This window comes from Lissotriton vulgaris, unplaced genomic scaffold, assembly GCF_964263255.1.
Source record: "Lissotriton vulgaris unplaced genomic scaffold, aLisVul1.2 SCAFFOLD_1083, whole genome shotgun sequence".
Classification (NCBI taxonomy): Eukaryota; Metazoa; Chordata; class Amphibia; order Caudata; family Salamandridae; genus Lissotriton; species Lissotriton vulgaris.
The window spans coordinates 660,983-685,929 of NW_028253160.1; positions in this window are offsets into that span (position 1 = coordinate 660,983).

Sequence of the window (24,947 nt, forward strand, 5' to 3'; positions counted from 1 at the left end):
CTGAGGAGGAAGAATTAGTTGAGAGAGCACAGGGTCTTTTTAATATCCCAAAAATTCCATGTGTTGAAAGGGAAAATTGACTGGACGTTTTCTTACTTATCACAAAACCCAGATCCATCCTGGTAGAGCTGAATTGTCCAAGAAAAGTGGAGAAGCACTCTTTGACAATCTTGTACTAATATAATCATATCGTCGAGGTAGGCTATCGTCCTCACTCCCGTGGCTGGAAGGGCCTCTACCACAGGCTTTATCAGTTTGGTGAAGCACCAAGGAGCTGAGGAAAGACAAATGGAAGGACCTTGAATTTGGAGTACCAGCGTTGCCACATGAACTGTAGGAAGCCCCAGTGAGGAGGAAAAATCAGAATTGTCAAGTAAGCGTTTTTCAGGTCTAAACATACCATCCAGTTGCTTCCTGAAGAATATCCCAAAGAAGATGGACACCCTCCACCGTGACATGTCTGCACACAATCTGTGCATTGAAGTCCTTCAGATTCAGGACTAAAAGAAACCCGCCTCCATTCTTATCCACCAAGAAAAAGGTACTGAGAAAACCCCTTGAGTGAGTGTCTGAGAGGCAAATCACGCGCTTCTCTGGGAGTGTCTGGATTTCTGAGGAGATTCTGTTCTGTTAGGGAAAAATACATCTCTTGGGGAGGGCTGAAGTGGAGTGTCATAAAACTAATTTCACACCAGGATGAACTCGAGAACCTAAGTCTTTCATCAGCAGTTGCCAATTGTGGAGAAACAAACAAGTTCTGCCCATAATGTAACCTCGTAAAGGGGTATCATTCTCACCTGTAACTCCAAAGCTTTGGTTGGTTTCTTGATGCCTTCTGTGATAATCTCTGCAAAAGCGTTGTCTGCTTCCACCAGACCGGGATGGGAAGAAGGTAGTGGAGGAGACGGGATCATTCCAACCTCCCCAACCGCATGGCAAGTACTCTCTCTGGGAGCCTTGATAAAAATCCACAGCTTGATAAACGCCTCCTGAAATGTCCACCCCTGCCAAAAGGGTCTGTCGAAAGACTTTCTTAAGCGACAGTTGTGCCTTTTCCAATGTGCTGTAAGTGAAAGAAAATTTGGATAAATCCTTCATGAATGGTCCTCTGAAGAGGAGACCCTGGGATTGAACTCCTTTGTTCAATTGATATAGCACAATTTGCATTCCCTAATTGGCATACTTCACGTCCCTTGCTCACTTTGCCATTGGATTCAAGCTAGCCTGGCTGAAGAGGGCTGTTAGCCCGAAACTGGTCCCAGGATGCTTGTTTCCGGTCCAGGGAAGACATAGCTTGGTAGTTCAGGCTGGAATGTTCCCATGAGGCATAGGGTCTAGACTGATTTGCGTATAGCTGTGTCTGAACTGGGGTGGCAAAGTGAGCTAAAGAATGATGATGGATTCAACCTAGATCTGTGACTGGGGGTGAGTGTTTGAAAAGTTTCAGCACTCTGTCCATCATCTCCTTGTGTTTGCTTTGTTTGCCCTAAGTTGGCCGGGTATGCCCAGACGTGGGTCCCTTGCTTACTTTGCCACTGGATTCAAGCTACTTAAGCAAAAGCAATGCCTATGGTAAACGTTTTTTTTGAAAATATAACTTAATTATAGAAAATACACCACTAATTGTCCTTTCCTAACCTAGAATCATAGTCATAAAGAAATCTCAATTAAATCAAAAGCACTTGTTTTCCTATATAAGCTAGTGCTACATTAATCACTCTTAAAAGAAATATTAAAGCTGTTTATTATTTCTGTAAGCTTATTTTTTTCTTTTTAGTAACACTTATTTTTGCCAAAACATATATATACAAACAAAAATATACACAATTTATACAATACAAACAAACAACATTTCAAAAGTAACCAATTTGCTGGTCTAAACAGCCCACAACTATTTCGATAGAAGGACGTTGACTTATCATTATGTTACAACATTCCCTATATCCGGTCATCAACAAAAAGTATATAAGAGCTTCCAAGGGTCAATTCATTTCTCCCTCCAAATTATATCGTGCTCCTTATTCATATAATGTCATATATTATATCTCAATTTTCTTATGTTGATGCCTTTATATATGCAGTCGATTATTATTAGGACTATTATTAGAACATGCGGAACTATCATTAAAACTGGCTTTTTAACGAAAGGGAGCATGGACTTCAACCCTTACACATTATACAAAAACAATTAATTAAAATAATTAAAGTGATAATATAAAAGAAGCGAGCGTGCAAAGTGTACTACTTACCCTAATCTTATCTCGACATATAATAATGAACGAAAACAATACCAGCATTTTCTAATCAATCATACTGGTGAAAAATCACAATTTAAGCTCTCTAGGAAACAGATGTAAACCTTATAGCCCATATGTGTTGCCAACCTCTCCGCATGTTCTAATAATAGTCCTTCACTTGTGATACACGCATGGAGTCCTTCCTTTATAGCCTTTATAAGTAGCGGTCTGCCGTAGCTAGACAGCCCACGTTCTTAGTTCCGAAACAGTGACGTAAGGAAAAGTCAGCATATCGGAGGGTGGAGACTCGATTGAGTCCGCCGTTTATTTCTAATCCGAAAGCCTTTCTAGATTTAGCGTTTCCGCGGTTGCAGGAGCAGTTGGTGATTTGGTCCCTTTTTACACTGAAAGAGTGTGTTATTTAAGGTGAGCACGTTGTTATTGAAATTTAATTTGGCATTACATGTATCTCGTTCGGAAGTATTGAGGCGAGACTTAATTGAAGGTCTTATTCGTTGTAGGCAACGCTGTATCTGCCCTTTAAGAAACGGGAGCAGTGACCCCTTAGAAACGGGTAAGATTGTATTTCATTTCAGAGATTTTTCACTTGATTGATAAATGAAGTCAGCTAATGTGACAGTTAGACAATATATATTTGTACATACAGGAGGTGGATACATGGTGGGCCGAAGTAAATTTTCCCCCACAAACGCTTTGAGAGTTGTAAAGAGTCCTCAATGTTTGGATTGTTTTACAAGAGATGTTGACCTAAGGTACGTGGTCAGTATATAAGAGGGTCCTTGATGAGAAACCGGTCACGTTAGGGTGATAAGGGCTATAATGGTGTGTATTGATTTTGAGTTAATACAATTTCTTGGACCTCTAGTTGTTTAATATATCTCGGTCACTTTGGGTGTTATACTTAAATTTGTTATGTGCTGCCAATTACCTTGAGGGAATTAGATTGCAATGAATTGTTTTTTAAGAGTTTTAATCCTCTCTTTTGAGTGGTGTGTGTTCACATGGTAATAGAACTGATGAATGAGAATATACTAAAAGTCAATTTACATCTTAACCTATAGGAATTAATTGGTTGAATTGCCCCAAAGTCCTGAAGAGACATGAACTAAGAAAAAGGCTGAAACGCTTCGACTGAATATATAAAGGCATCAACATAAGAAAATTGAGATATAATATATGACATTATATGAATAAGGAGCCCGATATAATTTGGAGGTAGAAAGGAATTGACCCTTGGAAGCTCTTATATACTTTTTGTTGATGACCGGATATAGGGAATGTTGTGATATAATGATAAGTCAACGTCCTATCGAAATAGTTGTGGGCTGTTTAGACCAGCAAATTGGTTACTTTTGAAATGTTGTTTGTTTGTATTGTATAAATTGCGTATATTTGTGTTTGTATATATATGTTTTGGCAAAAATAAGTGTTAATAAAAAGAAAAAAATAAGCTTACAGAAATAATAAACAGCTTTAATATTTCTTTTAAGAGTGATTAATGTAGCACTAGCTTATATAGAAAAACAAGTGCTTTTGATTTAATTGAGATTTATTTCTTTATGACCATGATTCTAGGTTAGGAAAGGACAATTAGTGGTGTATTTTCTATAATTAAGTTATATTTTCCAAAAAAACGTTTACCATTGGCATTGCTTTTGCTTAAGTTGCTTTATTCCCAGATGCCTTTGGGTTATTCGGGTCCCCCTGTCTATAAATAGAACTGGATTCAAGCTAGCCTGGCTGAAGAGGGCTGTTAGCCCGAAACCAGTCCCAGGATGCTTGTTTACGGTCCAGGGAAGACATGGCTTGGCAGTTCGGGCTGGACTGTTCCCATGAGGCACAGGGTCAAGACTGATTTGCATATAGCTGTGTCTGAACTGGGGTGGCAAAGTGAGATAAAGAATGATGATGGATTCAACCCTGATCTGTGACTGGGGATGAGTGTTTGAAAAGTTTCAGCACTCTGTCCATCATCTCCTTGTGTTTGCATACTTCACGTTGTGCCCAGCCCACTAGGACATCCAGGTCTATGGGGGTCAAAGAATCTTTTGCCTGGAAGGCCATCTCAAGGATCTTAGTAAGAGGACCTGATATATCCGAACGTTTGTCCTGGCTGCTACGCCATGCTCTGTCAAGCCCCTTCTTGGGGTCCGATGAGTACTTCTTCATAAAGGTGATCATTGTGGGGTCTACCTCAGGGGTGTTCGTGACTATGCCAAAAAGGTAAGATCTAAGGTACTCCACCCAAAGGCAGGCACAAACGTCATTATCAAAACTTTGCTTAATGTGCACCTGCACATAGTTTGCCATCTCTTGCGGGGAAACCAATTTGGACGACTGGGGGTGCACAATGCTGTCTGGTTGGAAACCAATAGTTTCGGGACCTTAGGGGCCAAGGTAGTATCATTGCGTCGCAGAGATTGCTTCTTCTTGCTCTACCCAGGCTTATCCTCAGAAGCACTCTTTACTGTAATGAGACGTGGAAGAATCCGTGCCAGCAAAAGAGGTAGCCTTCATAGGAGGATCAGAAGGTGAAGGGACACTAGACGGAGGAGCGCTGAGCCATGATTGCCGATGAAGGCATAAGATAGCTTCTCAAAAAACTCAAAGTGGGGACATCTATTGGTTTTAGATTAAGCCATACTGCCTACTGGAGGAAGAGTGAAGGTTGCCTCTGATAAGATGAGAATGGTAGTCCAGCCTTGTTGGTGGCGAAGCCTTGAAATTGCTGAGTAAAAGGCCCCAGAGCCCTAGCCAGGGATTTATTCACACAGTGCTGAATGCTGGAGTCAAAAGCGTCTACCAAATCTTGCTCCAGGTGGCCCTAAAGGTCTTCTTGGCAGTATTCCATGTTTGCCTAGAAAGGGTCGTACTGAGCCATAATAGAAGAATCAAGAGCTGATCAGCAATGAATTACTGCAATAGGTTTCAACAATCAGTAATGTCTCTAGTCTCGGGATGTATGAACCCCAACATGCGAATTATAATCAGTTCAAATGTGGAGGCAGCCGCCTGTAGAACACTCTATGCAGTGCCTGAAATAATATTACAACCCTTGGCACACTGACAGGGCGTCAATTGGGGACCAATTAGGGCGAGAAATCTATTGAAGTAATAAAATTAGAGGAAAGACGTGCCACTTTCTGTGTCCAATACTGAACTCCACGCAACTCTGAGTCGCGTTAATGCAAAACGCATGTGCACGTGCTGGCCCACGTAAGGAAAGAAATAGAAATGAGACTACGGCCGTCACAAGGATGGCAGTGTCCGTCTCCCACTCCAATGATGCGCGTTCAACAATGAGATCGTTGGTGAGCGGGAGGCTGTGAGCACCCGTCCAACGGTACACAAAGGTGTCAGTTAACTCAACGTGTTCATCTGCAGCGAATTAAGCATTACTTGTTCACTGTAATACGAGTGAAATGCATGAAATAAAATACATATGACATATTTGCATAATTATAAGTTCAGTAAATGGTACTTAAATGGCTGCGCAGCAGCAAAGAAAGAGGATTCAAAATGCTGGCGTCTGCTCTTAAAGGACAGGGTTAGCAGTAAGCATGTGACTTTTGATGGAACATGGTATTGATGGGATATGTAGTTTTCAGTTTTCTTTGTTATAATTAGGTGCTATTCATTTATGCAGTAAAGAGAGAGAAGCATAACCAGAGCCTTTGGCCCTGAAACAGAATTGTGAGTCTTCTTCATCAAATTACTTTTCAACGCACGCTTCTCCTGTTATAATTTTTGTCACTTGACGCCTGGCAACATGGACCGCCATTTTAAATTGTGAAATCATTAACAGCAGTCAGTGCATGCAACATTAGACAGTGATTGTGATGTGTGCTGCCATATTGTTTTGGGCTTAACCCAGTGTTACAGCTACAAAAGACAGAAGAAGAAGTTCAACCAAAGGTCTGCCATCTTGTTTTGGGCAGCGGTCAACAGCTGTCATTATACCCAGTGTCGTATCATTAATGTGTAGAGTCCTGACACAATGCTTTGTGGTACTTTCTTTGCACAACCAGAAAACTAGCAAGCAAACTGTGTATTGCAGCTGTGTAATTACTGTGGTGTGTCAAAATAAGCAGAGAGTGTGGCCCCTCTCTCCCAAAGGGACAGGGCACCGTGCTAGACTATTAAGTCAGAACGGGAAATCTCTTTCTGACTTAATATTACTGTGGTGTGTACTGTAATATTCCACTGGGCAGAATACATCTTTTGAGTGTTTTAGAAGAACACGTTTTTTTGTTTTTGTTTTTCATTCTCCTCAGTTTTATTTTTCTTCTTCGTTTCTTAATTTTGTCAGTACTGCATGTATAATATTTCACCAGCAGTAGCCTTGCAGTTTTTAGGACCTTGCAAACAAATTGTGTTTTAGTAACACATATAATATGTGTGCTTCTCAAACTTTTTCATTAACTCCCCCACAAGCATTCTTACCTGCACCAGGCGAAACAGTATTGAAATGAACGGAATGGAAAGAATATTTTGTGAATTATATCTCTATATTGGAAGATGAAAATGAAGACGAATATACACCATCAAGAAAGAAAAAGATATTGCTGCACACATTAGATCCAGAATGGCTAAAGATTTACAACCAAATGGAGAAGATTGAGTGAAGAATCAGACATTTACAAAAATGCATTGGAGGATTTGGATGTTTACTTTTCAACTATTGTTTGTGTAGCTAAAAATGGTGATCTGTTTTTCAAAGGAAGCAGAACAAACATGAGCCTGGAGAAGACTATGTTCCAAATGTAAGGAAGTTGTCTATATCATGACAATTTGATAACCTTCATGATGACTTTATTAGAGATCAAATTATAATGCACGCAAATAAAACACACATTCAAGGGAACTTATGGGTGTTTGGTGATTCCCCTTTAACCCCTTCGCTGCTGATGACGAGCTCAGCTCGTCATGTAACGCAGCTTTTTCAAATTTGCCGCACACAGCGGGAAAAGTCACTGCAGCGATGCGGTTAAACAATGTTATTGATTTCATCAAAAAAGGAGAGTTGTTAAAAAGGTGCACCCAAGCAGCTAATGTTAACTCGTCGGAGATTGAGTAAGTATGGGAAGTGACAAAGAGAAAATCTCAAACACATAATAAGGATGCAAAGAATATCGCTGGTAGTGCTTTTAAACCTACCAAGAACCAGTCTTATAACAAGGTCTCATGATCAAGAACCAGAGAGTGGTACATATTTGGTTGTATTGATCATTTGGCTCTTGATAAAAAGTGTCCAGCTATTGGAATTGTTTTTTTTTATATAAAGATTTTATTAAGATTTGGACATAAAATGTGAACTTTTTGACTCACATTTGATTTATTAGACATAATTACATAGAGCGATTGCAAAAGCACTGGCATTCAGTTGGCATAATACAACTTTACTGTATAGCTGCATCTCCACCCTCAGACACTGTCATTAACTCATTAACCTAGCCACTTTTCCCATACCCGGTTGTATTTTAGAAATGTTAATACTGTGAGAAGGCGGATCACTTTGCCAGGGTGTGCAGGAAGAAAATGTCTTCTGCTATGGTTAACTGTGCAGGACGAGCCTGGATCTGAATCTTTTCATGGAGACGTGAAGCTGGGTGACTCTGTTAAGCATCAAGTTTAAAGTGTTAAATGTTAGCCTTCATTCAAGAAAAAAGCCTGCATGTGAAATGGATCTTGGGGGGTTATAGTGAACTTTGTAACAGATTCATGGTTACCTTACACTATTGTCAATAAGGTCTTGTGGGATGAGAACTTCGTTGGCACATTAGGAACGCAGTTATTTCCAAATGACATTTGTCCAGAGAGTTTCACGGGTGAATCAATCACTATTAGAGGGTAAAAGTTCTTGACTTTTAAATTCAAGGGTAGATCAGCGAGTGGGAAGCTTTATGTTGCCGAGAAGGGTCGTCTGGTGTTGGGGTGGGCTTAGGAATTAAGTTTGATCCTAACAGCCCAGAGCAAGTGTTACTTGTTAGTCAATATGATCTTTTTGTGAATAGATTGAAGTCTGGGTTTTCCAAAAATTTCTCAGGTGATGTGGGCAAACTTGTAGGGTTTTCAGATAAGATAATACTCAAAAAGGATCCAGGACCAGTTGCACACAAACTAAGAAATATTCCTTTTGCTGGCAGAGACGAAGGAGAAAGGGAATCAAATACGTTAGATAAGGGATAAGAGCATTGAACAAATGGTATTTTCGAAGTTGTTGGCACCCCTTGAGGTGGGGAGATGTGAAAATGGAAAAATCAGATTGTGCATTGATTTGAGAGATCTTAACAACAATATTCAAATAGACAAGTGTCCATTGTCAAGAACTGGATAATTGTTGGCAATGACTAAAGTGGTGAAATGGTTCCCGTTAGATTTGAAATCAGCGTATCACCAAGTGGTATTTCATCTGCTAGTAGGACTTTGACAGCCTTTATTACACCTTGTGGCTGTTATCATTTCTGCTGCAGACCATTTGGTCTAGCATTGGCAGCTGCAGTGTTCTAACACCTTATGTATAACAATTTTAAAGGTCTGGAGGGTATACTGAGGTTCCGTGACGGTTCCGTGACGATTTGAACCCGTGTTTTCAAGTTTGTCGGAAATACATAATATTGGTATCAGCGAACCGCAAATGATCCATTTAGTATATCCTGGTGTTTTCGCTATGCTACGAGCAAGAGCACTCCTTTTATAAACACATTTCTGATCTACCCACGACATCCATCTTAGATCATGGCCGCCATTTTGTGTTTCTTGCCCTCACATATGCAATAGCCTCTGATCACTTCATTTCGATTAAGGACACGTAGCCTTAGCCGGAGATTCACCTCTTTCATGACACGTGCACCTTAAACCAGATCACGCTGTAGCTGCATGACTCGACAAAGGCTACCTCCTCTGCCCGAGGCCAGCCCTGCCAAACTGGTCTTCGTGTCCATTGTCCTAATCATGATTAGGCGGCCGAAGCCGGTAGCCTTGCCCATTTACAACCCACAAACATCCCTTATCCCACTTTTCTATCTTCCACACCTGGCTCTGTTTCTTTCTTTCTGAATCTTTATTAGGGGGAGGTAACGAACTTTACGATGAGGCGGTCCGGGTCCTGAATGCAATATTGACAGGGAATTGTGACAAACTAGTGGGAACCCCTCTCTTCGCAATGTTTGGCCTCAGATATTATCGACGGTTCCTGTGTAACGCCAAATATTTATTGTTTCAGACACAAAGGTTTTGGGAATGTATTACATGTAAAGAATTCGCCCCCAGCTTAAAATTTAGTATATAAGGAGCAAACCCGCTTTGTACAAATTGAACAGGCTCCTGGTTACTGCCCGTGTGTAGTATCTGTGACTTCTGTGTCCCTGCAGTAATAAACCTTTGGTCTTTGACGCCACCATCGAGAAGCCCGTGTTTCTGTTCATTTGTGCACCAAGGCAGGTGGAACTCCGGGGTCTTTGGGTGTTGTTCCCTGACACCTCTGGACGGAACCAAAAAGTCCAGAACTCCAATTGGCGCCCAACGTGGGGCGACGTCATTCGGTACCGGTCCAAAAGCCTGAAGAGTTCGAGAAGCTTCGTGTGAAGATTCCTGAGGGAGGCGCCCCACTTCATCGATCCCGGCATATCGCAAAAGTGGCCCGAAGTTCTCTTCCACGAGGGTTTCCCGTTCAGGACGGCTGCAGTGGGCCGTTGCCTTGACCGTCGCCCTGTCTTGGACCCGAGGTGCAGTCCTTAGTACAGCGAAACGTGACGGGTTTCTCCTTGGTGACGTCTTCAGTGACTCAGTTAAGTATTTAGTGATAGCTAGCTGGTTACTTTTGTGAGGATTGTTAAAATCCTTGATCGGTTCTTGGTTTGGTTTGGTTTTGTAAGATTATCACTGGTTGTTCTAGTTACGATAATCTATTTGGTTTAGTTTGGGTATCGATACATCAGTTCATTTTGGTAGGCCTAAGTTCTTGGTTCGAGTGCACATATTTGTTCCGTGTTTGTTTGTTTTGTGTTCCGGACTAAAAATGGTAAGTCGGAAAATGTTGTCTTGTTTTGGTTGCAACCGTGACTCACGATTAGAGGACTCATGTCTGGTTCCTCCGATTGGGACTCCCCTATATGATTTATATTGTAAGCATGGCGTGGGTCCTATATCTTATAATGAGGTATGGGTCCGTTATTGTAAGAAGGATGGTGTCCTTAGTTGGCCACTGCATGGTAGTTTTGAACCCGAGATTCTCGACAACTTAGAAGCGAAATTATTCAAGAAGAAAGCCCGGCCGGCAATGTTTGATTCTTTCCGTTACTGGCGAAAAGAATCCAAACAGAGAGAAATGAAAAGGTTGAAGAAAGAACAGAAAGAACGAGAAGAGTTAACTCTAGAGCAAGCGGCTAAACAGTTGCAGGCTAACGAGTGTGAGAAAGCCATAGATGTAGCAATTAGAGAGCATAACCTAGCGATTGACAAGTGCTATCCTGCCTTGCCATCGAAAATGGCTAAGATACTGGAGGATTCCGAAAACGATCCTCTGCTATCTTATCTGTTAAGGTCACCTCCACCGTATGCACAAGGTGCTACGGCTCCACTTGTCCCGAATGTTCAATTGCCGGTTGCTGGACAACCTGGTGTTCCTGCTCCTGTCCCTCAGAATCAAGTTCCTGTACCTCCTGTGATGAATGTGAATGTTCCTACAGCTCCTCTTCCTACACTGCCAGCCTCTATACCTACTTCTGTACCTACTGCTCCACAAACTATTTTCCTCGATACTCCTACTGTTCCGTTATCTATTCCTACCTCTACTGCGTTCTCTACGTCTGCGAGTGTGCTAACTCCACTTTCTGTTCGTCGAAGAATCACTGATTCTGTTACTAATATGCTGTCTCCTTTATATAAAACTTTAATTAAGACTCCTACTCCTGATTCAGTTCAGAGACGTAGTCAGCTTCCAAGTACTGAGGAACGGGGAATTTTAAATTCCACGGCTCTCAGATGGATTTCGAAGAGTAGAAGATATAGTACGAGAGATGTGTTAGACACATTTATGCAGTGGAAGGAACCGACGCAACGGTACGTCTTTGATGAGATGTGCTCGTTGTTACGTGAGGAAATAGAAGAAGATGATGTCGAATCAGATTTGGAAGATTTAATTAGGGTTCAAAAAGAGTTTGCTGCTGGAATGATAGTGGGTGAGAATATAAAGGAAGCGATGGAACTTATTTTAAGTTTTAGGAATGATCCATCTCTTCGTTCACCGAGAGACTTAGAAAAAGGTAAAATGAAGCTAAGTCGCCAATATCCTATGAGGGAGGTTCCTCCAATCTGGCGCGAAGCAATACAACGTGATGATAATGCAGGAATTGCAGCTGCTCCAGCACAGTTCCAACGAGTGTGGATACACATTCCATGGAAGCGAGCTGAAGTGTTAGCGGTGAAACAGGCCTTGCCAGATCCACGTAAAAATCCAGCCGGATATTACAAGGAATTAACACAGACAGTTGAAGCTTGTATAATGAACTTAGCCGACATCGATATGTTGTTTGGTAACGTAGTTCCGCAACCAGTGTGGGCTAAAATTCGTAGAGAGGATCATCAAGCTGCCTTAGGTGGTGATTGGGCAGCTATCACTGCAGCAGATGGTCAGCAAATAGGTGGTGCGAAACCCGAACCTCTAATCGCTAATCTTCCAGGTAGAATAATTGATCTAATGAAGACTCTGATGCCAGCATTGCGTGTAAATTGGGACAAGCTGTCAGCATGCAGGCAGAAGAAAGACGAAAGTGTCTCCGACTTCTTCACGAGGTTTGAAGAGACTTTTGTAGATCATAGTGGTCAGGACATGAGTACAGAAGGAGGGCAAAGACTGTTTGTCGATAAATTTGTGCATAATTTGTTACCCGAATTATGCAATAAATTAAAGGATTCAGAAAGTGCTTGGGCTGTATCTACGACAGCGCAGATACTTGCGACTGCACAGTACTATGAAAATAGGGATAAAGAGGAAAAGGAAAAATCAGAGAAGAAAACGAAAGATTTAAAAACTAAAGTTATTTTGCAGCAGGCGTATCCGCCTCGCACGAATCAGACTAATACGCAGCAAGGTTCATACCAAAGGACAGATTATGGCTCATCAAGACCTCAATACCAGTGGAATCAGTGTGCGTACTGTAAGAAAGAGGGTCATTATAAAAATGAATGTCCGATCTTAGCGCAAAATAATGCAGCAGCAGCTCAGAGAGGTCGTGGTGGTTTTGTGCAGAATTCTAGAGGTCGAGGGCGAGGTGCTATGCCTCCACAAACGAATGATCGTCCCTCCAATCACTTTGATCAACGAAATGGACAATCTGCCCAGCAAAATAGATCTCAACAGTACCTTGTTGAGGACTATAATGAAGTAGATGAGGGTTTTCAGCAAAATGGGTACTAGGACAGCCATGGACAGAGAGAGGGAGTAGTATCAGTTCCAGTGGATCAGAGTGGGCCTTATGTCGCAGTAGCAACATCAGGTGTAGTCGAACCGTTTCTGTTGGATACTGGTGCCGCAAAAAGTTCTATCATTCATGCGAAACTCCCTGGCGCACCTTTGTCCGGCTCAACAAATGTTTCCGTAGGTTTTTCAGGCGCCCCTGTTTACAACCCGATATCTGGTCCTTTGTCTATTTCTGTTGGACCATGCCAATTGAAAGCACCCCTGATTTTGACGACAGGTTGTAATGAAAATCTGCTTGGTTTAGATTTGTTAAAACGACTATATGCGACATTGTACTGTTCTCCAGAAGGAGTACAGCTTACGTTGGGTAAAAATATCACCTCTCCGATGTACTTGTCAATGGACGCACTCCCGCCAGAGCTACATTCACTCCCTGACTCTCTTTGGGCGACTGGTCCTAATGATGTAGGTCTCCTAGAAATTCCACCGTATGTGGTAACTTTGAAAGCGAATGTGAAATTTCCAAGAATCCCCCAATATAAAATATCTAGTGAAGGAGAGCGTGCACTTTTATTGATTGTGCAAGATTTGATTAAGAAAGGTGTGGTTGAAGAAACTAGAGGAAATGTCTGTAACAGTCCTGTATTGCCGATTCTGAAGCGAACTGATCCTACAAAACCTCCAGTGTACAGGTTTGTCATAGACCTTAGAAAAGTTAATAAGATTGTAGTCCCGCAGTTTCCTGTGGTGCCAGACATTACTGCCTTGTTAACATTGATTCCTGCCACAGCCACATGGTTCTCAGTTATTGACCTAAAGAATGCCTTTTTTAGCATTCCGATAGCAGAAGAAAGTAGGGATATTTTCGGCTTCTGTCTAGGAGGTCGCAGTTTCAGATTTAAACGCGCTCCACAAGGCTATTGTGAGAGTCCATCCATTTACAGTCAAGCATTAAAAAGCCAGTTAGATTCCTCTGTCCTTCCTCCAGGTTCTGCTCTAGTACAGTACGTAGACGATCTTCTAGTGGCTGCCGATGACAAGGAAACTTGCAAAGCAGCTACAATTTCCTTATTGCATCATTTGTCTAATTTGAATCACAAGGTGTCTCCTTCCAAAATGCAATACTGCTGTCAAGAAGTGACCTACCTAGGTCATCTCTTGTCAAAGGAGGGAAGGAAGTTGACCCCAGAAAGAATAAAAGCAATTACGCAGATGAGTGTTCCACGCACACAGAGAGAAGTACGTGCCTTTCTAGGTATTACCTCTTACTGTAGGCAGTGGATCCCAAATTTTTCTCTTTTAGCGAAACCATTGGTAGCTTTGACTGGGAAAAATGTTCCGAGTCCGGTGCCATGGTCTGATGAATGTCAAGAGAGTTTTACTGAATTACGAAAAGCATTGTGTTCAGCTCCTGTATTGGGTACACCCGATTACAGTAAGCCATTCACGCTCTACGTTCACGAAAGAGAAGGTTGTGCGTTGAGTGTTCTGACACAGAAGTTTGGTGATAAACAACGCCCTTGTGCGTATTTTTCATCAACATTAGATCCGGTAGCCAGAGCGTTGCCTAGTTGTTTGAGAGCTACAGCGGCAGCTGCAGCTTCCATTCGACAATCTGCTGGTTTGGTGATGAATAACATGCTAGTGGTCATGGTTCCTCATGCAGTGGATACACTCATGAACCGAACGAAGACACAACACCTTACTAGTGCGAGATTATCTGGTTACGAGTTGACATTACTAGCGAGTCATATTCAGATCAAAAGATGCAATGTATTGAATCCAGCAACATTGTTGCCGACTGATCAAGAGTCGAGTGATTCCGAGCCACATGATTGCTGTTTCAAAACGGAGGAAGAGACGAAAGGACGCATTGATTTAAAAGATACTCCGCTATCAGATCCGGATGGTACGCTGTATGTGGACGGGTCATGTTTTAAATTGGAGAATGGTGATGTGACTGCTGCTTACGCAGTAACGACTTTGAAGACGATTGTGGAGACTGCAAGAGTGAGTCAGAATTCTGCCCAAGCTGCAGAATTGATAGCTCTAACGAGAGCGTGTGTTTTAGCTGAGGGAAAGAGAGTGAATGTGTTTACAGATAGTCAGTACGCATTTGGCGTGGCCCATAGTTTTGGCCGGTTGTGGAGAGAAAGAGGTTTCATTACGTCCCATGGGACTAAGATCCAACATGGTCAGCTAGTTAACGACTTGTTGGAATCTCTAACCTTGCCGACTGAAGTTGCGATTGTAAAGTGCAGTGCTCATAAAGCAATCACGGATGATGTTGGTCGTGGGAATGCTTTTGCTGACGAAATTGCTAAACAGACAGCTAGAGACACGATGAGCAGAATGTATGTTGCTACGTCTGCAAGATGGATTGCTGAGTCTGGAATGTGTGAGGATACTATGGAAAGTGTGAAAGAAATTCAGAAACAAGCAACTGAGGAAGAGAAACGTGTATGGAAAGAAAGTACGGGCAAGTTGGACTCGAATGGATGTTGGATTGATTTGACAGAACAGCAACGTTGGATGTTGCCCGATGCGTATGTGCTTGCAGTAGTGACGATGGCGCATGGAGTAGCGCATATAAGTTCTAAAGGGATATGTAAGATGTTAGCTCCGGTCTGGAAGAATGAGGGAATCAGTAAGTGTGCAGAGAGAGTGGTGAAAAATTGTATGGTGTGTTTGATGCATAATCCTGGCAAGGGAACTCCAACTCCAGCTGGTCATTTCGCTCCTCCTTCCTGCCCCTTTGAAGTGATTCAGTTAGACTTCATTCACATGGAGCGCTGCAATAATTTGAAGTATGTCCTGGTGGTAGTCTGTGCTTTTTCCAGGTGGATAGAAGCATATCCATTAAAGGGCAATACTGCCCTATCAACTGCCAAAATTCTTCTCAAAGAATTTTTTCCTAGATATGGAATGCCACGGATTGTATGGTCAGATAACGGAAGTGAGTTTATAGGGAAAGTTATGCAGAGTGTGTGTGCCGGCCTAGGATTGAAACAGAAATTTCACAGTGCAAACCATCCCCAGTCTGCTGGTTTAGTCGAGGGTTACAATGGCACCCTCAAGCTGAAAATAGCCAAAATACAAGCATCCACAGGTTTAGCCTGGCCAGACGCACTTCCTTTGGCCTTGTTATCAACGAGAGCAACAGTACATTCTAGAATAGGGCTTAGCCCGTACGAGATAGTCTTTGGTCGCCCGGCAAATATCTGGGGTGTACCAAGGCCTAAAGAATTTTGCTCCATAGAATATCCTATGTTGATAGACTACCTTTACGACTTGACTGCTAAATTGAGTCTTATTCATCAACAGGTTTTCGATGCTTTGCCAAAACCTCCGGAGAGTCCAGGGCATCAGCTGAAACCAGGAGATCTGGTTGTCATCAAGAACTTCGCGAGGACAAAGAACCTTCAGCCGAGATTTGTGGGGCCTTTTCAGATCTTACTGGCAACGAGGACAGCAGTTCGTGTAGCTGGCCGTAAGCACTGGATACACGCCTCTCATGTTAAGCGTGTTCCTTTGCCGCTCCCTTACGACGACTGGGTGAAAAAGGGAATTGGTGCCTCCGAATCTGAAAGCACACCGAAGTTCATCTCTTTCAGCGATGCCGAATTGATTACTGACACTTCAAAATCCGACTCTCCTCCTGAAAAGACTCCTTTGAACACTGAACATTTGTCTCCAGCATCGGAAGAAACTTTGCTATCTGCGAACTTAAACTCTGCAACAACTGCTAGTGATACACTATTTTCCGATCAGACAGTACCAGCGAAGCAGAGATACAACCTAAGAAGCCATAAAATGGACAAATAAAGCAGGCAACTGCATATTGTGATTTTGATATATATTGAACTTTTGCCTTCAGCCAGGAAGTTTGCTATTTGTTTATTGTTTTTAAAATTGCCTTGCCGTCTGGGTAGCCGTAGGGTCGTGGCTGTGTGCCTAGTTTGAATTTGCAGGGGTCTGACACAAGGTCGATCTTTCTGTTGGTTCTGGGAACTCCCAGGGCTGATAGAGGCATTTTCATCTACGTACACATCATCAGTGGTCGCGAGCGGATTGTAGAAGATGGAGCTTCCTGCGCTGCAACGAGAGAATGTGATTTATGTTCGCAGAAACAGACTTAATAGAATTCTTCATAGCAAATGCTTTTTGATGCAATGTGTCATTACATTTTTGATTGTCTTAGCAACATTGGTGGGTGGAATCGTCTTTAGTATAAATTTAATTTTTGTGCCAGTTTCTACAGTACCTCCCCTTGATCCTGCTATTTCTACTGTTTCTTCTATACACTCTTTTCACTCGTTTCCGGAACATGAGCAAGCCAGACGCTCAGAGTTCACCAACAACACATTTGTACAGCTCTTGCACCAACACCAACTGGTAGTTAACACTACAGACTGCTGGGTGTGTGGCTTGATACCCCACACTATGGATAAAGGTATTCCCTATCTGGTTTTGCCTTACAGCTACAATGGATCATTTCAGGCCTTCCAAACCATCTTTGCTTATGCCCTTGAAACCTATCCTCCACGTCCACCGCGTTCCACTAAATATAACTCTGCCAACAAAGCCTTAGTCCAGGGAATTATTGACATGGTCAAGGACGTCAATAATACTCCATCTTACCCTAGAGACGAATTGCGAGTATATTTAAGTTGGAATACTTCAGAGTATCGCCTTAGTTTAGGAGAAAGCAAGCGTAAAAGCTCAACTCCAATCTGGGTCGTACCTCACCGAGGTCAGGTCTGCCTGCAAGGTAATGGGAGAAATCCGAGAGCTCAGCTAGGGAGGAGTGAGTGCGTAGAGACTTACGTGTTTCCGGCTAACTCTTCCCCTGCCTTTCTTACTGCTAGGGGTACCTACTTCATTTGTCGAGACAGAGCTTATACATGGTTGCCTGCCGACTTTTCAGGATCATGTTATATTGCTCGATTGTTGCCTCCGACATACACTGCTTCATCTGATTACCACAGAACCAGAGTAGCGAGAGGTGTCTTCAGCAAGGAAGATACCGCTGGTCAGGAAGCTGGAGACTTCTTCAAAGGCTTCCTTCCGTTCTGGGGACCTATGGCCAATAGTAGAAACATACGTCAGCTAACACGGGTAGTTGAATCTACTATTACCGAAACTGCTGGTGCCCTTAGCAATCTGACAGCTGAGCTTCAGGCGGATAGGCTCATGACGTTGCAGAACCGTATGGTTCTAGACGTTATACTTGCAGATCGAGGTGGGGTATGCAGAATGATCCAATCGAGCTGCTGTGTCTTTATTCCTAATAATGCTCCAACAGTCTATGAGGCGATCTCTAAGTTGCACAAGATTTCAGACTCCATACATGTAGACAAGGGAAACTGGTCCTTCATGGAGTGGTTTTGGACTCTGATATCAGCGTGGGGATGGAAGGTTCTAATGGTCATTGGTGTCATCTTAGTATTCCTATTCTCATGTTGTCTGATTATCCAGTGTGGTCCTGCTCTGTGTAGTCTTTGTGCTGCAACATGTCTCAGAAAACCACCTGCGTTTGGAGAAAAGACATGAGAAAGGATGATGATACAACAGCATGTCACTGACCTGATGAGCATAGAACTAGATTCTGACATAGACTGAGTAATTGCCTATGTAAGGGCAAAAGGAGGGTCTGAGGTTCCGTGACGGTTCCGTGACGATTTGAACCCGTGTTTTCAAGTTTGTCGGAAATACATAATATTGGTATCAGCGAACCGCAAATGATCCATTTAGTATATCCTGGTGTTTTCGCTATGCTACGAGCAAGAGCACTCCTTTTATAAACACATTTCTGATCTACCCACGACATCCATCTTAGATCATGGCCGCCATTTTGTGTTTCTTGCCCTCACATATGCAATAGCCTCTGATCACTTCATTTCGATTAAGGACACGTAGCCTTAGCCGGAGATTCACCTCTTTCATGACACGTGCACCTTAAACCAGATCACGCTGTAGCTGCATGACTCGACAAAGGCTACCTCCTCTGCCCGAGGCCAGCCCTGCCAAACTGGTCTTCGTGTCCATTGTCCTAATCATGATTAGGCGGCCGAAGCCGGTAGCCTTGCCCATTTACAACCCACAAACATCCCTTATCCCACTTTTCTATCTTCCACACCTGGCTCTGTTTCTTTCTTTCTGAATCTTTATTAGGGGGAGGTAACGAACTTTACGATGAGGCGGTCCGGGTCCTGAATGCAATATTGACAGGGAATTGTGACAAACTAGTGGGAACCCCTCTCTTCGCAATGTTTGGCCTCAGATATTATCGACGGTTCCTGTGTAACGCCAAATATTTATTGTTTCAGACACAAAGGTTTTGGGAATGTATTACATGTAAAGAATTCGCCCCCAGCTTAAAATTTAGTATATAAGGAGCAAACCCGCTTTGTACAAATTGAACAGGCTCCTGGTTACTGCCCGTGTGTAGTATCTGTGACTTCTGTGTCCCTGCAGTAATAAACCTTTGGTCTTTGACGCCACCATCGAGAAGCCCGTGTTTCTGTTCATTTGTGCACCAAGGCAGGTGGAACTCCGGGGTCTTTGGGTGTTGTTCCCTGACACCTCTGGACGGAACCAAAAAGTCCAGAACTCCAATACCATTTTTACAAGATGACATTTTGGTCAAGACAAGGAAGGGGCATGATTCTAGATTACAAAATGTGTTGAAGGTGCTTGAGGAAAAGGATTTGACAGTGGAAACTCTCCAAATGCAGATTTGCTCAAGAGTCTGTAGCTTACTTAGGGCATTTGGTTTGTGTTAAAGGAATTTAGCCTAAACTAGAGTAAGTGGTAGTGAACACTAACTCACAGACACCAAGAAACAAGGCTGATTAGAGATCCTTTTTAGGCCTCGCCTACGCAGGGCACATGCCCTGCATAAGAAGGCCTGTATAGCTGTATATAATTAAGAGTACAATAAAAATAAAACCTGTTGCCAGGGATCTTTTGTTTCCAGTTCTATGTGACACACAATTGTCTTTTACTTTTTATGTGTTTGGCATCTAACGATGAACTTCACACGTTTTTAGTGGCCACAATACCAGTCTTCACTGCTTCTTCGCGTCTTTACTCGGACTGAGCCCCCACCAATGAATGAAATTTACTACGAGAGAATTAAAAAACAAGCATTGGCATAGCCAATAGGTCTCGCGCCTTTGAGACCTTATAAGTATTTAATTATGTATCACAATATCCTTGGTGCAACATCAATTGTTGCATAGCTAAACACATATAAGGTCCCAATGGCGAGACCTATTGGCTATGCCAATGCTTGTTAGGTTTAGCGGTGTTCTATGTGAAATTTGTGTGAAATTTTGCAGAGAGAACACATAATATTTGACAACTGCTTAAGAATAATTTGTATTTTGAGGGGAACAGTACATTGCAATTGGATACCGACACCATAAAAGCGAATCTAAGTAAAGTATTACCTTTTAGTGGGTTTGACTCATTACTTAGTTTAGTGATAACTACTGATGCCAGCAATAGAGGGTTGGCTGCAGTACTGTCCCAAGTTGAAGATGGTGGCAAGGAGGGGGCGATAGCTTGTGCTTTAAGATCGCTCACTAAGTCTGAGGAGAGGTTTTTGGTGATCAAGAAAGAAGCTTTGAGGTGTGTGTGGGGAGTGAAATATTTTAGACAGTTCATTTGGGGAGCAGAACCCACATTGAGGATAGACCATAAACCTTTGGTTAAACTTCTCACAACTATGACAAAAGCCACACCACGCATCGCCAGGATGTCCTTACATTAATTGGACTATAGGTATATCGTAAAATATTTTCTAGCAATCAAAAAACACATGGCTGATTTCTTGAGTAGAGCTCCATTGGGGTCCATTGTGGATCAAGATGTGTGGATTGAATGTTGAGTGTCAGATGTCTCTTTGCCTAATGCAATTTCCACTGAAGAATGGGAATCCACTTATAAGGATGAAAATCTTTTGTGTAGTACAAAGCAAAATGTTATCCTTGTGGGGAAGGAAAGCCAGATTACACCAAGATTTTAAGTTTTTGGGGAGGTCAGGAACGAAATGTCTTGGGTTCTGCTTCTGGTTTATTGGGTTATGGTATCATTCCTCCAGTCATATTAAGGAAAATGATTTTGTACATTAATCACAAGAGACGTTTGAGCATTTATGAAAACCAAGAGGAGAGTTAAAGAGATTGTATTGGTGGTCTAGTGTACATACAGAGATCGAGAAATTTGTCTGTGATTGTAGTGACTACGCTAACGTGGATAAGTCACTAGTCACGTTTAGACCAACTTCATGTCCTATGCAGGCATGGGAAAATCCTAGGAAAACAGTGTCTGGACATTTTAGGTACCATTCGTGATTTGGGCGAGAAGTGAAAATATGTATTTGTTTTAATAGCTACGTTTTGAAAATGGCCTGATATCAAAATTGTAACTAAGCTGGATGCTGTCTCAGTGGTGCGGTTTGCCCTAATGGACCAGCAAGTGTAGCAGGGTAGGGCTGAAAGTTCTCAAACTAGACATGGAGGAGGGAAGAGAGAGGGCTAGGCCCAACATTACTGTCTTAGCTGCAGCCGCACTTCCCTGCACAGGGCGCACAGCACAGTATATAGCCCGGAAGAGGGCCAAGGCAGGGGATGCGGTCTAGTGTTTATACGTTCCCATGTGTTGACGCCCCTCCAAGAAGTCTGCACCAATCGCGGGTGGACTCCTTGGGTGCCACTGCATAAAAGGTTCAGGAGTCGCTCTTTGCCTGCAATTTTTGTGCTAAACTAAAGACTTACCTGATTTTGTTCCTGATGGCCTTGGCTATGTTACTTCCTAGTGGCCACTGTTGTGAATCTTTAGCATCTGCTCCATGTGTTGCTGGCCTTTTGATAATTTTGTGATCTTGGTTACCTTCTCCCTAAGAACTTGCACAGACAGCATGCATTGGTAATGCATCGGTTTTGCCTATGTGCTAAATAAAAAGCTGTTTTTATCAATCATTGCCCAGGATGAAGGAAAGAGCTTTCTGAGAAGTAACACAGGAGAAGATATGGCACTACGGCCAGGGCTGCTCACTCGAGAGCTGGGGATCAGTCTCGGCAGGTGCTACAGCCTGCAATTCTGGGTAAATCACTTAGGGGCCAGATGTAGGTAATTTAAAATTTACCGACTCTTAAATACCGAATTTTACCGATTCGGTATTTAAGAGTCGGTAAATATGAAGGGGGGAGATGTAGGTATTACAGAATCGGTAAATACCGAATCGTTAAGATTCGGTATTTACGGAATCTGTAAATACCGATTCGGTAATGCCCATTGATTCCTATGGGCATTGAAGCCCATAGGAATCAATGGGCATTACCGAATCGGTATTTACCGATTCGGTAAATACCGAATCCAGCAAGGGTGCAGGGGGTGTCACTTTGACACCCTCTAGCACCCCAAATACAGGCATGTGGGGCATGTCTGTCTGTCACATGGCATAGGTGTGCATGCACACATGTGCATGCACACCTGGATTCGGTATTTTACCACTCAATTGGATTGGGTGGTAAAATACCGAATCTGAAAGGCCTTTGGGACTCAGAAGAGTCCCACCTACATCTAGGAGTTACCGAATCGATAAAAATACAGATTTGGTATTTTACCGATTCGGTAAATTTACAGAATCGGTAAAATGATGCCCCTACATCTCAATCACCAAATACCGGTTGGTAAAGGCCGAATTCGGCTGTTACCGACCGGTATTTGGGCTCCTACACCTGGCCCTTAATCTCTCTGGATAAGTTGCTACATAAAACTGCTGCAGGACAAAAATGCAAAAAGAGTCAAAACTTTATGGAAAAAATCGTACCACCAAAGCAGATCTTAACAGTATTTCGGCTACGGGAAACTGATAAGGGAAGCAGATGAGGAACAAGCATTGGTAACCGCAGGAAGATATGCTAAGGCCAACAGAAATGGAAGAAAAGTAAGTGGCACGCACAGGAACCAATGAAAAGCCAAGAAAGAGAGGGGCGAGATGTAAGCCCCTTTTAAGTTTATATTAAAAACAATAGATTTCACAAGCAAGGGTACTGAAGAATTTACCAACAGATGACGGCTCTTCTGTGTTGGTAAGGTGCATATTACCATTGTTGGATATGTATACTCACTGTCCAGTGCTGTGACTTTGTGAACCTTACTGCTGGTGGTTATTATCTCTACAAAAAAGAAAAAAAAGATGTAACATGTTCCTCCTATTACTATGAAAGAAGAAAGACTATTATTTTTAGGTACTATTTTTGCGAACTTTTGGAATTTACTATTGGATATATATTTTATTTTTGAAACATATGGTAGGGAATGAGTTATTTCTACTGCTTTTTCTGGGTCTGTTCTGAACCTTACCCTTTTCATTTATGACATAAGTACCGGTACTGCCTTACTGTCTTAGTGAGTACTTGGCTGGTACGTACTTTGTCCTACATGCTGTATTCACTTCCCTTAGGCACACACTGCATACTCAAGGTTCCAGCTGATAGATACTAGTGGGGAAGTGAGAGGTATTAGGTAAGAGCATATACTTACCATTCCAACCTATGTATATACCCATTTATACCTTTGTAGGATGAATGCTAAAAACAATTTACTTTATGTTTAATAGGTACAGTGCAAACCCTGAACGAATCGGCAACGAAGAGGACTAATGCAGTCATCCCAAGGACCACATCTTTTGTTTTCTCCATTCCCCTTTCACCAGGGTACTGTTCTCACATGGAGTTGCCTTATTTTTCAGGTGGCTACTGGATTCCAGTGGCACAGGGAATCATCTTCTAGCATTCATGTCTTGCTATATGCACACAAATGGAGAGACAGAGCCTGGCCATGTTCTCCACATCTTAACATAAGCACACAAAGAATGGCCAGATCACGGAAACCTAGTAAGGGTAATGCTCCACCTGACTCAAAGAAAGATTTTGGAGAAATCGCCTCACCCAAACTTCTCATCGTACACGGCATTATATCTCATCCCATATCTGAAAGAGTGGTGATTTAAATTATATCTGAAGCCCCACAATAAAGGAAAACCCCTGGTTAGATATATTTTTTATCTTTAATTGGATCCCTGCGATTAACCAATATTCATTTATCCAAGAATTCCCAGCAGTGGTTGAGTACTCTATGGTGGTTTTTTCCTACACAGTGTGCAAAATCAGCTATGATGAGGCATGTCACGAGAAGCTATAGTTGAGGTGATATCGCAAAAACATTTCTGTCAAATTTAGATTGTTATTATTGTTCTAATTCAATGTCCAGTTTAGTTGTTATTTAAAAGGGGAAGATATGTTGTGTCTCCTACCTCCTATAGAATGTTAGGGATGAGCTAAGCTAGAAAGAGAGCACCTGGACATTCCAGAGAGACAGTTGGAGGAAGCTTAGCGAGGACGGAGACATGGTGGTGTTGTGGCATCACATTAAAATAAAGAGGCCGTACTTGTACAAATGTCTGTGTTGTACCTATATCTTACATTGTCTGACAATGGGAATAAAATAATAGTCATTTCCAAGATCATTTCTTTAATAGTACAACAACTACATTTTTGGAGAACAGAATGGAATTAAATTACAAACAAAATAAAAATACACTCTAGCAGTAGGCAACCTGTCCCATATATTTTGCTCTGTCTATTCTTAATCTTCATCTTTCTTCACTGGTCGTAGAGAGTTACGTTGACATTCAGACTTTGCTGTTTCCTTTCTGTGTGGCAGGTCCAAACCTGGGAGACCGGAGCACGATGAGCTGGTTCAAGGGTGAGCCATTAGAAGGCTCTGTAGCAGCCTAAAGCGGGCATCTCGCCTAGGTGGTAGCAGGCTACAAGCTGTCTTCCCGCTAGGACTCACGCATTGAGAGACACTATGCACCTTTTCGCCAGTCCAACTCCAAACGCCCTCCCCTGCTCACAAGACACCACCTATGTGGTAAGACTATCCAACAAGAAACAGGACAGTATTACTATAATATAATACATATAGTTACTTCACACCAGTGAGCAGGATACCACATAGAATTTTAAGGGCGAGTTCACAGTGGTGAGACCTCCCTTAAAATTATAAAATGTACAGTCTTTTCAGGACCACTGATATTCAATTTATTATGTGGGTGAAGAGGAGAAATGCCCCCCTTGAGGGCAAGGCCTTTCGGAAGATTTAGAAAAGATACTCTGTCCACGGTTACAGAGGCACTGAAATCTATCAATAACCAGCTCTCCTGCTGCTGGTAAGACTCCCAGAGCACT